Source organism: Zalophus californianus, chromosome 17, assembly GCF_009762305.2.
Source record: "Zalophus californianus isolate mZalCal1 chromosome 17, mZalCal1.pri.v2, whole genome shotgun sequence".
NCBI lineage: Eukaryota > Metazoa > Chordata > Mammalia > Carnivora > Otariidae > Zalophus > Zalophus californianus.
The window spans coordinates 27,258,254-27,274,098 of record NC_045611.1 but is presented as its reverse complement, the minus strand read 5'-3'; the positions used below and the strand labels follow the sequence as shown (position 1 = coordinate 27,274,098).

At 41.6% G+C, this 15,845-nt stretch overlaps 2 protein-coding genes across 8 annotated transcripts in view; one reads left to right on the top strand and one right to left on the bottom strand.

Annotated features, from left to right (window-relative positions):
• PSME3IP1 (proteasome activator subunit 3 interacting protein 1) overlaps nucleotides 1–5,563 on the bottom strand; it is a 33,260-nt gene extending 27,697 nt beyond the window's left edge. For 2 of the 5 annotated variants that reach the window (XM_027618120.1, XM_027618119.1), the window contains exon 1: nucleotides 5,277–5,442. The gene's annotated coding sequence lies outside the window, so the exon portion shown is untranslated. The other 3 variants (XM_027618122.1, XM_027618124.1, XM_027618121.1) reach the window with 3 other exon arrangements.
• A 129-nt stretch (nucleotides 5,564–5,692) lies between these two features.
• The window catches only part of RSPRY1 (ring finger and SPRY domain containing 1), a 41,973-nt gene continuing 31,820 nt past the window's right edge, over nucleotides 5,693–15,845 (top strand). Inside the window, exon 1 of one of the 3 annotated variants that reach the window (XM_027618117.1) lies at nucleotides 5,693–5,868. The gene's annotated coding sequence lies outside the window, so the exon portion shown is untranslated. Of the gene's footprint in view, nucleotides 6,208–11,958; nucleotides 12,595–15,845 lie in introns of those variants that run through there. The other 2 variants (XM_027618116.1, XM_027618118.1) reach the window with 2 other exon arrangements.

Below are 15,845 nucleotides of genomic sequence, written 5' to 3'. Positions count from 1 at the left end.
TAGCTAAATTTTCACAAGTCTCTTATTTTTCCCCTTCGTTCGCTAGAATAAGTAAAAACAAAACACAAACCCAGGGGTCTGGGATCGAACTATAAAGATTCATGTAGGGGGGCACCTGAGTGGCTCAGTCGTTAAGCGTCTGCCTTCGGCTCAGGTCATTATCCCAGGGTCCTGGGATCGAGCCCCGCATTGGGCTCCCAGCTTGGCAGGAAGCCTGCTTCTCCCTCTCCCACTCTCCCTGCTTGTGTTCCTTCTCCCGCTGTGTCTCTCTCTGTCAAATAAATAAATAAAATCTTAAAAAAAAAAAAAAGATCCATGTAGGAATGAAGAGGATTTACATTGGGAATACTCATTTTCTTCAGTGTGCTTAATTGTAAAAAAAAAAAAAAAAAAAAAAACACATGCTGTCAATTTTCCTTTACTCACATGACTTATTTCTGAGGTGATTCAAGTGTAATTATCAAACTAAACATTACATTATTTTAAAAAGGATTATTTAAGTTCTTCAAATAGGGAATTCATGGAAAACCAAAACCATACCAAAATCACTTTGTCCAAACTTAAAAATTTCAAACCGACACAAATAAAGAACGTAATTTTCAAATTTGCTTGACAGCCAAAAAAAACAAAGTTCTTATTATTTCAAGCCAAAGTAACTGTTAAACACTGCACTCCGGTGTCTTTTTGGAGACTGTGGTATTTAATTTCCAGGCTGGTGGAACAAAATGGGCTCAGTGTCTTACACCACATGCTACACAAGACAGAAAACTGACATTGCTACCCCCAAAGTAATTGCTATTGCTGACTTGAAAAATTATTCCATTTACCGAGTGCCATGATACAAGTTAATGAGATCTGGTTTCCTACAGAATTGAATTCTGTGATGGCAGACTACGTAAGTGTTTACATCACTGGCCACTACCCCCTCCTAATTCTAACATTAGATAGACTGTAGTATAAAAACACACCAGGGGGGATTGGATTTCTGTGTTATGGTGTTATAAGCCTTCTCTTTGAGTAGCAAAAACAATAGGCCAATCTACTTTCCTTTCGTCAGTAAATATACTTAAGTACTGCCCTTCCAACATTTTTACCCTGATGTTTAAGTCACATGGGACTTCAAAATGCAGGACAGCAATTAAGAGGAATCTGCCATCTGGCAAACTCAACTATATTCCAAATAGATAGCTTTCTGGCCACAAGTCACTTCTACCAAGCCATAGTATTCAGATCAAGAGGGCTTTCCCTATATATTTTAAAACTTCAGAACATGACAACTAGTAACAGAGAACACTACTAGCATTTATTACTAGACAAAGTAATCCTCAGTCTAACACTAAGGCTTATTTAACATACTCCAGTAGCAAAGGAGACTAAAAGAATCTAAACATCAGCATATAGCATAAGCAATTTCATTCATATATAAAATGTTTATTATAAAGCACAATTTGTAGTAATCTTCTAAAAAAACCATCTAAATGCATCTAAAAAAGAAAACACATGCGGGGCACCTGGGTGGCTCAGTCCTTAAGCGTCTTGCCTTTGGCTCAGGTCATGTTCCCAGAGTCCTGGGATCGAGCCCGCATTGGGCTCCCTGCTCGGTGGGAGGCCTGCTTCTCCCTCTCCTAACTCCCCCTGCTTATATTCCTGCTCTCACTCTCTCTGTCAAATAAATAAAATCTTTAAAAAACAAAAAACACATGCAATAAAAAAAATTTTTTAAAAACAAACCTATATATACATTTAGCTTTCCATAGCTCAAGAACAGTCTCATCATACATGCTTTTACCCTGAGTTCATCTATATGCACCGGAAGAAAAAGAGAACTTAAAATACTGATTCCCTTAGGGGATCCTCAGTTCCCCAGTCTGTGTATGCCTCTCAAGAGTATAAGCACTTCCCTATGTATGATTCTAATTTTAGTTTTTTGTTTTTTTGTTTTTACACATTGTGACCCCTAAATGCAGACCAGCCACCTCACCTGAGGCTCAAAGGAAGAAAAACAACAGCTGTGTCAAAGCTGGAGTAAAACCTGGCCACGCTGGAATTTTGCTGTGCCGGTATACCTACATCCAATATGGTGCCTCCCTAAAAGATTTTTGAAAGTAGCTTTGATTATACACTATTTTACCATCTGGGCTGGCTTTGGAACCTCCCCCCCGCACCTCCACCCCACTAGGCTTTGTGTAACTCCTCTCTAAGCCTGAATTTAAGGGGAAAAAAGGCTTTGCATTACACAAACCATACGAGGCTAACTAACTCATTCAGTTGTATTGCTGAAGTAAATCTTGACAGGGGGACCTATTATGTGCAAGGCACAGAGTGCTAGGTGCTCAACTGGCACTCTACTTTTTAGCAAATGAGGAACTTGCAGTCAGAAAAAGAGATAAGGTTGGCACATAAGCAATTTTAGGAAAAGAAGAATGAGGTTAAATGCTATAAGAGAATAAATAGAAGCTAAGCACTGAGGAGTTCACAAAAGAAAGACTAGAAAAAAGCATCAGGGAAGCTTAATGTTGACAGCGGCTGGGACGCTGCATAGGGAACAGTGGTGGAAATTTTAGGTATACAGAGAAAAATGATCTTTAACTCAAGATTCCCTGAAGTCACAAATTTCGCATTCCAAAATCAAAATGAAAGGGGGCACCTGGGTAGCTCAGTCGCTTAAATGTAGGACTCTTGATTTAGGCTCAGGTGGTGATTGAGCCCTGCAGGCTCTGCACTGGGCATGGAGCCCGCTTAAGATATTCATTCTCTCTCTCCCTGCCCCCCCCGCCCCTCCCCACCTCCCTCGGTACAAAAAAAAAAAAAATTTTTTTTTAAAGCGGGGGGGCGGGGCGCCTGGGTGGCTCAGTTGGTTAAGCGACTGCCTTCGGCTCAGGTCAGGATCCTGGGATCGAGTCCCGCATCGGGCTCCCTGCTCGGCAGGGAGTCTGCTTCTCCCTCTGACCCTCTCCCCTCTCATGTTCTCTCTCAAATAAATAAATAAAATCTTAAAAAAAAAAAAACCCTTAAAAAGCTGGGGGGCTTTCATTTCCAGAAATAGTAGGCTAGGTAGTTGAAACCAATCCTCTACCTCTATGATAAAAACAAATGAAACCTGGAAGAAATTTTTTAAATGATTCTTAAACAGAGAAGCTAACAAGACAGTAAAAAATTTGGCCAAAACCCAAGAAAAGGTGATACCAGAAATTAAGCCCAATATTCAAACTGGTTTTCACACTGAGGATTTCTCTGACCTTGACCTTGAAAACTGCTGTTCTGACGCCCTTAGGAAGCAACAGAAACAAAAGTCAAAGCCAGGAGTCCACAAAGGTATAGAGTCTGATAGCCACCTCCTTCTCCATCTCAACCTCGTACCCCAAAGAACTAAACCGTAAAAGTGAAGTGGGAAGAAAAACAGCAGGAATGCTGAGCAAAAGAAATAAACCCAAAGGGAATTCACACAGTGGAATTAACACATAGATATAAAACAATGCTTACTGTGTTTAAAGAAATAAAAACCGAGCCTCAAAATTAAGAGCAGAGAATAAGAAACTGTAAAACAATAGCATTGGCACATTTGAAAAAGGACCAAATAGAGCCTCAGGAACCAAAAAACGCAGTAACTGAATTTAAGATTTCAGTGTAATAACAGATTAGAAATAACTTGAGAATGTAGAAGAAATTATCCAGGATGTAGTATGGAAAAATAAAAAGGGAGTAAGAGACATAGACATTAGAGCGAAGGGCTCTGCGTTAAATCAGCAAAGGCGATAAACAAAGGGGTATAAGCAATATATGAATATAAACTCGCCGAGAACTTTACAGAAGTAATGAAAGACACTAATCCACAAATTCAAAGTCTGATAAAACACCAAATCCAACAAAAACACATCCACAGTTGTATATATCATGAAAATGCAGAAAACCAAAAACAAAGCACAATCTTTAAAACATATCCTACAATAAAGAGTGAAACTGACCATATTTAAGAATTGAAGACAGCATTTTCAAAAGGTGATCAACAGTGAGCACACTGAAGTTATTTAATTCAGCTGCCCCAAGGGCATAATTACAGTATGATGGAGCCATGGCGGAACTACACACTACAATTACTTCACTTACCAGCTATGTGGTTTTCAGTATCTGAGGCAGCGGCTTAACTCTAGCCAAACATCAAGATTCTTAGGAGAAAGGGAAGACTGCTAACCAGGTAAATAAATGGTCATGACATAGTGCCTCCTGGTTGTAAGGGATTAAGGCACCAACACTTCAGCTGAGAAAAATAATTGGCCAGCCTCTGCTTTCAGACCCCTATAAACTGTTAACAGCTGTTCTCATGCTCTATTTGAAAGACTTTTAAAGTTGCCTTTATCTCAGCTCAATTCCTTGTATCAAAAAGGAGTATAAACACTGATTCCTTTCAAGAATTTCAGAAGCAGCGCCCTCCAAACCATTTTATGGGGTCCCTGTTAACATATCAATAAGCCAAACAGCTGACGAATGAACAAATCTTACCTCACAGCTGGTACACAAGAGGTCATTAGGAATTCTGACCACCAGGCCCGCACTTGGCTTCTCTAGGTCCCAACTCCAGACCTACTCAGTCAGACTATCTGGGGGTAGGGTCGGAGAATCCGCATTTAAACGGGCCGCAGAAGATCTTGTTTTCTACTAGATTAAGAACCACTGCTCTGAACGAGTAGGTCTCCACATTTACACCTGTGTGCACAGACATTCACGTGCGCAAACAACTCTCAAACAAGATCCTTCAACCTTCGGTCTTAGTTTCCTAAGTTTTCTTCTGCAAAACGAGCACGCTGGCTTATCTATTAGAAGAAAATGCACTGAGCACAGCAAACAGTACACGGTACATAATAAGTGTGTTTCCCATCCTACACTTGCGTTCTGTGATTCAACGAGTTCCAGCCAGGCACTCCCACATCTCCTGAGTAGAGCCGTTCCAAGACCCCTGAGAGAGAGCCCGCTCCTCCCTTGGAGGCTGGGTGGTTCCACTTAGCAGAAACGACAAGAGGCCCGAAGTCCCAAGACCGCTAGAAAGGGTCGGGACGCTTCCCCACACGACTTGGGAGGCCCTCCCACGGGCTCCCTCGGCTCCCCTCAGTTTGGGCCCCAGCAAGCCCCTGGCCCCAGTGACTCAGAACACTGCGCGAGTGCGCAGACTGAGAACCGGCCTGGCCTTAAACTTCACACTAAACGTATCCCCCCATCTCCTCAGCGAAGAAGCTGGAGCCCAGGTCTCTCTGCCAGACCAGGGCCCAGGCCGCACTCACCTACCAGCGTGCGGGAGGCGAGACCCCCTCACCTCGGCGGCGCCCACCCCAAACCGCCACTGCTAAGACCGCTCGCTCTTTAGGACAAAAAAAAAAAAAAAGAAAAGAAAAGAAAGAAGATAGCCTTTGCTTTTGTATTCCTTTTGACCCTTCAGGGCTTCCTCTTCCTCACCGCCACAACAAAGTTCCGCCCCGCTTCCGGCGGCGTAACCCAATCCGCTCCCCTCTTCCTCCCCAGGAGACAGATGGAAATCCGGTGTCCGGAAAGCTAGCCGGAGAAACTTGATTGGACCATTCGCACCTCAGCAAGGGGATTGGCCAGCTCGCGCTTGGGGGGCGGGGCGGGCCGTACGGTCACGTGGTACCTTCCCTGAAAGATGACTGGCTGTCAGGGAGAGGGCTTGCCACCGAGGAAGGGGCGTTTCCTAGGGGACTGAGGGAGGGCAGGGGCGGTGCGAGGCGGGGGTGGGCCCAGCGCGTAATGGCAGCGCCGCGGCCTCGCGTCCATCTTTACCGCTCTCTCGGACCTGTCACAAAGGAGTCGCGCCGCCGCCGCCGCCCCCTCCCTCGGGTGGGCCCGGGAGCTGGAGAAGTCAGTGCCGCAGCCCGGCCGCGCTGCTCTGGGAAACCACCGGGGACGCGGAGCGGGGGGGAATCCGAGGGCTGGGGACGTCCCTGAGGGAGGGGAACAGCCGCCCGGGTCTGCGGCGGGGAGACCGGACTGGGGCCGGGGGAGACTCCGGGAAGGGGCCGGGGAGGGAGTGGCGTTGGGCAGAGCCCAGGAAACAGCCCGGAGGTTCTCCACTGAGGCCCGCGCTGAAGGCGCCCGAAGAGGTACCTGGAAGAGGGTGTTCCCCCTTTAGGGGGTTCGTGACCGGCGAAGGTTGTTGGGGGTCGCTCTTCCGAGGAGGCCGCGGCTAAAGGGGCCCAGGTGAGAGGCAGGTAGCTCGTGGGAGGTTCCTGGGTGCTCCTCAGGAGTGTCCTGGACGGAAGGGGTAACTGGAGGAGGCGTTGGAAGGGTTTTCTTTTGTGGAGTTTAAGGTTTAGGTGGCACGGGTGCGAGTCGGACCTTCCCCTGGGAGACATAGAAATGCCTTGGGGTCGAGAGACCCCTCAGAGAAAGGGACTAGGAGTTGGGAGCCAGAGCTAGCGGATTCTTTTACTCCGGAGGCCCGATGTGAAAAATGGGTAAGGGCCTTAGGGAGAGGTTGTTGCTGATCTGTAGGAAAGCCTGGGTGGGGAATAGTGAGAGGGAAGCGGTAACGGCAAGGGTTTTCCTCTCTGGAGACCGACCTGTGTCTTAAACACAAGATTCAGTTGTTTCTGGGTGTAGTGCAGGTTGGTTGGGGGTGGGGGGAGTTTGTCCCAACAGCACTCCTTGTGTGACTCTGGATGAGGCTTTTGTTACTACCTGGCGCCTCAGTTTCCCTGTCTTTGGGGAGGGAGAGCGAGGCAGAGATGGTTCACTGAGACTGTCCAGTTCTATTCTGTAGAGCCGTCTGAATGAGGCTGCTCTCCCTGGAGTGTTGTACTTTGAACTTCAAAAGGTTGGAAGTGTCTATTAGTGACTACAGTCCCGCTGTTGTCCAGGCACCTCAACTACCATGTACGGGTTCTTAGATGAGTAACGTAATAATCTTGGGTCTCTTCTGTAAAATAGCACAGTGTGTGAAGATACTTTCCAAACTACAGGCTGTGGAAAGTAAAGTACTGTGATTCTACCAACAAAAGGGTTGAGGAATGAAAGTGAAGGCAGTGTCCAAACTGTAAAGCAGTATGTAGACGTAAGGGATTAGCATTAATACAATTGTTGATCACCTATGGTGCTGGGAACCATATTGTACTGAAAACCTCAAGGTTCCGGGCTTTCTAGGTCATATTATGATCTAAACCCGTGGCCCCTACTTAGATGGGAGTGGAGGGATTTCCGGTTTTTGCTCCCAGAGTTTTGATTTACTTTGAACTTCTGATGGTGCTGGCAGGAGGTAGCATTATAATACAATCTTTTCCTCCAGAAAGTTTTTCTCTGACGGCTGAAATTTGATCTCAATATTATAAACCACCTCCCCTTCTCCCCTTTTTCCATGTATACGTGTGTGTCTGTGTGTGTGTGTATGGCCTTTGGGTGTCTACATGTAGTGAATATCATGACCTTTGGGTGTCTACATGTAGTGAATATCATGCTTCCTCTCTCAGTTGTGATTTTGTAGATGAGACCTCCTTTTTTCCCCCATGAATATTATGCCTTTCTGTGTTCTGTGGTGGCTTCAGAGGGTTATGAGGCACATTAGCAATTGCTTTTAAAATTCTCTTCCACGGTGGTTCTCTATTTCTCACCATATATAGAATTTGCATTTCCTGGAATGACATCTTGCTTTGTAGCTCCCCCTATGAGGTTATAAGATAATTGTGTCCATGTATGATATTTTCCTAATGTTTGGTTAGTGGCATTTGTTAGAGCTGGTTTTCCAAATGTTGGGGAATTGGTGATTTTTGAAGTTTGGTCTTTTTTTTTAACAAAAAGCTGGCTTGCATTTCCTGTTTTTCTAATTTTATATTTCATGGGTCTTTAAAAAAAAAGTGTACTGTGGTGATTATATGAGCTTTCTGATTTCCCAGGATACATGCTGTCCTTTCCTACTGCTTAATGCCTGTGTCCCACTTTTGCTGTTTTTACAAACCCTTCATTATTTCTGTACTCCACGATTATTTTTAAGTTATTGATTAGGAAATGTTCCAGCATACTCTGTGTGGACTTTTTTTCTGATTTGTCAAAAAAAAAAAAAAATGACTTTTCCTTAGTAAATTGGCCAAAAATCAAGGGGAAGTAAAAACTTAGCATTGTGTGTAAAACTTTGTTATTCTGTAGTGAATAGGGAAAAACAACAGCTCTGAAGTATGTTTTGGTGAAAGAATAGCAAATTGTTGTGTGTTCCTGAAGTGCATTTACAGCAGTCTATTTCTACTCATGAGCTTAAGTCAGTCTATCAAGAATTACAAAAATAATGGGAAGTAATTTTTTTAATGAAGTGAGAAGTCACTTTGCATCCTTTAAAATACAACTCACCTGATACTCTAATACCTATATAGTTGGAGAAATTATTAGGAATTCCTAAGGATGGTAATGACTATTACAACTTTAAATTGGAAGTTTTCTGCTTTGTGGTCAGATCCTTGTAAAGTAGATGTGATAGTCACAGGGCTGAAAAAGTAAATGGAAAATCATTAGGCACCACAGATGGGAACCACAATGGAACCAGCAATCTATTTCAAAGAGTTCTTTGAGGGTAGTAAACTATCAGTTGAGCTTCTCTTCAAATATTTGGCATTTTTGCATTTACCATTGAGTTTGGATAGTTTTTTCCTTGTGTACAATTTAGAAAATTGAAAAACAGAAAAGTCAGGAAGTAGTGAAAGCTAAAATTTGGGCCACAATCATTAGAAGGAGACTTGTACAATTTTAGGAGTGCGAAAGAATGAATATTTTCCCTTTGGTTTATCTATTCAATAAGTCCGCTTTTGAAATATTAGGAAAAAAGGTACATATTGCTAAATTTTACTGTCTGTGTCCATTTCAAAAGGGAATGCTTGCTGGTTAAATATGTAAAAGCATATTTAACTATAGATAACTGTATATAACTGTGTGATATATACAAGGCTAAATGAGGCAAACATTTTATAAATAGTGGTTGGCTGTTAGAGAATATTCTCCCTTTCTGAGCTTTTGAAAATGAAGAATGCATTTGAAAAAGCAAAGACTTGATGCACTTAAGTTTGTTAATGAATGAACCCTTCATGTAACTTTCTTGTTGCTTGAAATTGTAGTTTCCAGGCATAATTTCATGGGTCTTATACACATCAAATAGAAGGTTTGAAACACCTTACTTGGCAAGTTTATTAGTACCTCAGTTTAATGTTTCAGTGTTAGTTTTTTCTTACTCCTACCTCCTGAAGAGTTAAGTTCCCTCTCCTGGGCCCGCTGATGCAGTGACTCTCCAAGTACAGCTTCCACTCCACCCTTCTTTATGGGAAGTACAGCTCCTTTTTTCAGTTCTTATTGCTTCATAGTTATTCATAGTTACATATGCCTAAGGGCTACTTATTAATAACCTACAAAGTGAATTGTTAAGAATTACTGAAACATGGAATTCATAAACCAAAACTAGTATAACATTAGAGTTTACTGTTGTCTCCTAGAGTCTGTCCTGGGAACCTTGGCACCACTGCAGAGCTTCTTCCATGTGCTGTGCAGAATGGGGGTTCCTGCCATATTCAGGAAGGGTGCTTATTTGGGATCATCCTCAGTATTGTCTCAAATGAATCTTGGTTTTCCATTGTGCTTCCTTCCTCCCCCGCGCCCCACCCCGCCAAATGAAATTACTATTAGCTTCATCTTTATCAATTTAATTTATGGGCTTTTGGTTAACCTTTTACTCTGTGGTTGGGAATATTCCCACCAACAGTGTTTTGGCTTATAATTTAATATGTACATGATTGTGTAGCAGCGCAAATATAAATTTTCCATTCCCCTTTTGCTAATGCTGGTATATATAGTCACCTAAAAACTTGCTTGTAAGAGATACTTGAAAATCACTAAGTTCCTCCACCTCACAGACCTGACACTTTATCCATAGGCTTCTATGGCATGTGCTGTATTATAGGTCAGGCGCTCAGTGTTGCTGTATTGCTGTTCTTCATCCCTTTGCCAAGAGCATGAGGGACCTCTTTTCATCTTTGCTTAGTGCCTGGCATATAAGCATTGGATTTATATTTATTAGATGACGTCTGAGTTTTTCAAAGTGATAACTCCTTTGGAAACACTCGGTTTTTACAGATTTTAAAATAAATTCACCTAAAATACTTACTGCCTGTTAGCTTCTAATAGGTATCCAGTTGAGTGTGCAATTGAGTGTTTTCAGATACTGCTTTAAGTAGATCTCTTTAAGGAAAGTGTTGTTATTCATGCTGTCAACACATTTTGTTTTAATAGCAGAGTTCTCTGTAATAGTAAAGTTCTTTTCCCTCCTATTTGTGTATCATGAATGTGTTTGAATAACCGATTTCTTGTTATCTGGCCTCCTAGGGGGGTAAAATCTCAAATAGTATGGACTACTACATTTGTTTTTCTCCTCTGTACTGCAGCCATCATGGGTGCTCAACTCAGTTCTTCCATAGTATTTCCTTTCTGGGCTCAAGGCAAATTTCTCAATCTTTAAGACCAGGCAAGTATTATTTACTTTTCCTTTTTTGCTATTATTTGCTTCTGGAAATTCCTTACTTTATCCCAGCCCTAAATTTTATTTCTTACTACATTTTTTGGATGCTAAAAGGATGTGTCTTTTTTCATTTGTACTGTTTCAGGTTAGGGCTGTATTCTGTAATTTGTTCTGCTAAAAAATCTCACCTGACCACAAACGCTACTGCTACTGAGTTAAAAGCCTCTTAACATTTTAGGAGAAGCTTTTTCAAGATACTCCTTCTGTACCAGAGCAACCATAAAAATTAACTACTTTCCCCCACAACATGTTTTTTCTTTCTCTTTCTTTCTTTCTTCCTTTATTTTTATTTATTTATTTTTTTTTAAGATTTACTTAGAGCAAGAGCCAGCATGAGTTGGAGGTGGGGGAGGTAGGCAGAGGGAGAAGCAGACTCCCCGCTGAGCAGGGAGCCCGATCCCAGGTCCTGGGATCATGACCTGAGCTGAAGGCAGACGTTTAACCGGCTGAGACACCCAGGTGCCCCAAAGACATACTTTCTTAAACTAACCTCTGTACATAGCAGAAGGATCAGAATCCCCCAGTGCTTTTCCCAGACAATGTGAAGGTTAGTTACAATCCCAGGGATAACAGTACCCTGTCTGGCTTAAACCCCAAGTGGCAGTGCCACTGCAGATAGTTTTGCACACCTGGGTGACATGTAAAAATATCTTATTACCAGAACTGCTTTTCCTTTTGGAGGAAAAGTGAAGTTAAAACCAAATATTTCACAATCTTCCCCTCTCGCACCCCCCCCCACCAACCAGAGAATATCAGATGCCTTAGCGTCTAGAGACAAAAACACCCTTGTTAAAATGTCTTCAGGTGGTTTCTGTTTCAACTCGCGAGTATACTCTTGACATATAATACACTTTTCTTACCCACTTATTGTACTACCAATAATCACTTGTTGACTTCCCAAGTTTTCCCAACTTAAACACAATCTTCAGCCAAAAAAAAAATTATGGTCTTTGGGGTGTCCTGTAGAATATTTTAAAAGCAAATATATTTATGGGTAGATTTACCTTGATAGGGTTTGCATTACATAGGTGTATGCATTGGACAAAACTTGGCACATAGATGCTTAAGATTTGTATATTGCATTATATGTAAATTTAACCTCTAAAAATGTATTGAGGGTGCCTGGGTGGCTCAGTTGGTTAAGCGACTGCCTTCGGCTCAGGTCATGATCCTGGAGTCCCAGGATCCAGCCCCGCAACAGGCTCCCTGCTGAGCAGAGAGTCTGCTTCTCCCTCTGACCCTCCCCCATCTCATGCGCTCTCTCTCTCTCTCTCATTCTCTCTCTTTCAAATAAATAAATAAATAATCTTAATAAATAAATAAATAAATAAATAAATAAAAACATATTGAAGTCCAGTTAGTGATATGCATGCTGAATGATTTAGGGGGTAGTATACTGATACCTGTAATTTACTTTGAAATGCATCAAAACCAATTAGATGGACTGATGACGGATAGAAATGGGTAGATGTGTGATAAAGCAAGTATAAGATATTGTTAGAATGTAGATGCTGGGTATATAGGTGTTCACTGTAAAATTCAGCTTTTCTCTGTGTTTGAACTTGTTCATAACAGAATACTGAGGGGGCACTAAATATGACACTGGAAGCTACCACTTGTAATACATTCACTGCCTTAGGATAAAGTCCAAAACACTTTCTAATGAAAGAAAACCATTAAAATTTCCAGTGTATTACATGTTGCTACTGTTTATGCTGTAGGATTTAGTCTTCAGGAATTGGTGAGTAAATTGGAAAAAATTACGGCATCCTGTAACACTGTTTTGGAATGATGAGGCAAAGATGACAGCAATAGTAATTTCATTCCCCAAGTTTGGTTTTTCTTCCTATGGCCATTCATTTAACCAGCTTCTCCTTTCTTGGCAGCATAATCCTGAAGTCTTATTTTCAGAGAAAAGAAAGTATTCTTAATGCCACTGAGCTGTATTATGATTGAATGCAAGCAAATATTTGAAGAGATGAATCACTGGTTCCTGGACCATTGTCAGACAGGGTTAGACCAGTTGGCCAGATGTCTCTGTGGTGAGCTGTTTATGATGGTAGAGGTCTATGTGTTGAGTACCAGAGCTCACCACTTTAACACTAAACTTACTGAGAGGCCCAGTTTGATTTTTTTTTCCTTTCAAAGCAGCTTTAAAGTAGATAAAATGTAAAAATCGAATAAACCACAAGTGATATAGAAGTGGAAAAAATAGTCTTCACTTTCTTTTGTAAAAGGAAATGCTTGATTAAAATTATGCTCTTGCAGCAAAATGGCTATGAACAGTATAATGATTTACAAAGCATTACCATTTAGATGGTAAAAAGTGTCTCTACTAAGCAATGGCATCCAGCGGTATCATTATAATCAGTTGATGATTGCTACAATCACAGATCTAATCGTTGTGTCTATTTAAATTATGTGACTAGCTTTTTGCGGGGGGTTCTTTTGAGACTCGACCAATCTAATGCTAAGTAGTCTTCAAAGTTATGGGGAAGTATACAGCTATTTGAGATGTTTTGCCTTTACATAATCTCCGTTCTCACTCATTTTCTATTCCATTCAGCCTGTCAACAGTTGAATGACAATACCCATTAGCAGGGTACCCATAAGCAGGTTATGATGCTTCGTAGAGTGGATCTGGTGGGAAACATAGGGAGCTGTTTTATTCACTGTGTTGATATGTACTATATGTAATCATTAATGGATTTAACTGTATTCTTACGGGTTTTTTTGGCTGCCCTCTCCAAAATGCTATGTTCAAAGATAGTCTTAGTTCATTTTTCTGGAAAGGGAGATTAACATTTTTGACCCCAGATGAATCACTCTGTAGTGTTTCCGTTTGTCCCTTCATTCCGTCTGTAGGTCCTGCCTATTGTGACAGGTTCTGTGTTAGATATTATAAAACAATGATTTCCAGAGCTGGCCACCATCAGAATCAACTGGAGAATTTTAAGAAAACACGTGCTTGGGCCACATCCTAGAAATTTTGATTCTGGCGATTTGGAGTGGAACCAGGAATTTGCATTTTTAGAAGTACCTAAGCAATTCTAATACCCATCGCCTTCAGGATGATTAAGCTACAATCCCTTCCAAGGTTCTTTGTCTAAAAGTATAGATAAGTAAAAATTATTTTAGTACAGAGTAGATGAGAACTATAAAAGATAACTTCTTTAATTATCGTAATGTTCTTAAATCAGGTCTTATTCCAGAGTCCCCACATCCCAGATTATTTACTCATTTTATAATAACATCTTGCATTTTGGATCCAATGCATTAGGCTCCATGCCACATGTTTGACATGCTCTTTTACATTTAATCCTCACTGTAGTACTGTGTAATAACTATTATTATCTCCATGTTTTGTTTTGTTAAGATTTTATTCATTTATTTGACAGAAAGAGAGAGAGCGAGAGCAGGAACACAAGCAGGGGGAGTGGGAGAGGGAGAAGCAGGCTTCCTGGAGAGCAGGGAGCCCGATGCAGAGCTCGATCCCAGGACCCTGGGATCATGACCTGAGCCGAAGGCAGCCGCTTAACCGACTGAGCCACCCAGGCGCCCCTGTCTCCATGTTTTAAAGTGTGTCAAGAGCCAGGGTAATTAGACTGTGTAGCTGTAAATATTGCAGGGCTGGGACCTGAGCCCAGTCTGTCGAACTGCAAACCCATGCTCTGCTGGAGGAGGCCTCTGGCGTCCTGCAGAAGATCTGTAGGCTGAGTGTTACTGTCTTTAAACAATGGTCCTTCGGAAGAGGACCACATAACGCTTTTTGAAATGAGATAAAACAAAGCTGTATAAAGTATAATTGTTTAGTTTCATTACCCAGTCTTTTGCCTAAAGTATTCACAATTTGTTCTCTGAGAAAGGTACCAAGAGTGACGAAGATTTCCAGATGAAAAGCTATACATTCTTTGGCACTGAATGAATCTAAAAGATTATACTTTGTTCATTAATATGCCCTGCCTTTAGCTGTAACCCTTAAGATTCTCTGTATGTCCATTTCAAGAGGTTTTTAAAGATACCAGCTCTTACTTTTTTCTTGTATGTTTCATAGACTTTCCTTTGAATGCCTCACAGCTCCTCCCACCTAGTTAAGTCTTCCTTACACCTGGTCTTTACAGTTAGTCCTTAAAAGAGAAAGTCTTTGGTTTTAAAATATTTGAAAACTTTTTTTTTTACTTCATTTTGTTCTATGACAAATTTTGTGGTTGGCATCTTTTTCTGGGCCATTTAGGGAAAATGACTCTTAGAAGAAACTGACCTGAACTACACTTGAATTCAGTATGGAAATAGGAAAAAAAAAAAAAAAAAGGCCACATCATTCTTGTCATCTTCCTCCAAATTAAGTCAGATTTTAAAAAATACCTGTATGTATTAGATATCTTCCATTTACTTTGGAACTGTACTAAAAGGAAATCTGCATACATTAATTCTTTATCCAGTTTAGCAAAAAAAAAATTTTTTTTTGATAAAATGAAGTTTAAGACTCTGAGATTCAACAAACTTTTTTTAAACCCACTGCTTTTCTCATAAGCATTCCCAACATTTCTTGTTAATCTAAATAGCTTTACAAGTGTTGGTATTAAACTGTAAGGATCCTGTGTTCTCTCCCCTCTAACATTTTTTTTAAAGACTTTATTTATTTATTTATTTGAGAGAATGAGAGAGAGCATGAGAGGGGGGAGGGTCAGAGGGAGAAGCAGACTCCCTGCTCAGCAGGGAGCCTGATGCAGGGCTCGATCCCGGGACTCCAGGATCATGACCTGAGCTGAAGGCAGTCGCTTAACCAACTGAGCCACCCAGGTGCCCTCTCCCCTCTAACATTTTGTTTTCTGGGATTAATCTCACCTTGACGTTCTCAAATCATTACCAATTTTTTCTTTTTTTTTTTTTAAGATTTTATTTATTTGAGAGAGAGAAAATGAGAGAAAGAGAGAGCATGGGGGGGGGAACGCAGGGGACACCCTTATGAGCAGGGAGCCCAAGGTGGGACTCGATCCTGGGACTCCAGGATCATGACCTGAGCCGAAGGCAGTCACTTAACCAACTGAGCCACCCAGGTGCCCTGTTACCAATTTTTTCTAATATCGGATTGGTCTCCCTTCCTTAGGTATACACACCTTCCCCAATTTAATGTGTCTGGTTGGACTGAATCTACTATTTGCATGTCATGCCTGTCCCAACTTCCATACTGATCGTGTGGAAAGGCTCAGAAGCTTTAGAGAATCCAGTAGAATTCCCTCTGCTCTAGTAACCTTGACACCACAGAGCAGTTTAGGGTGAGAAAGCATTT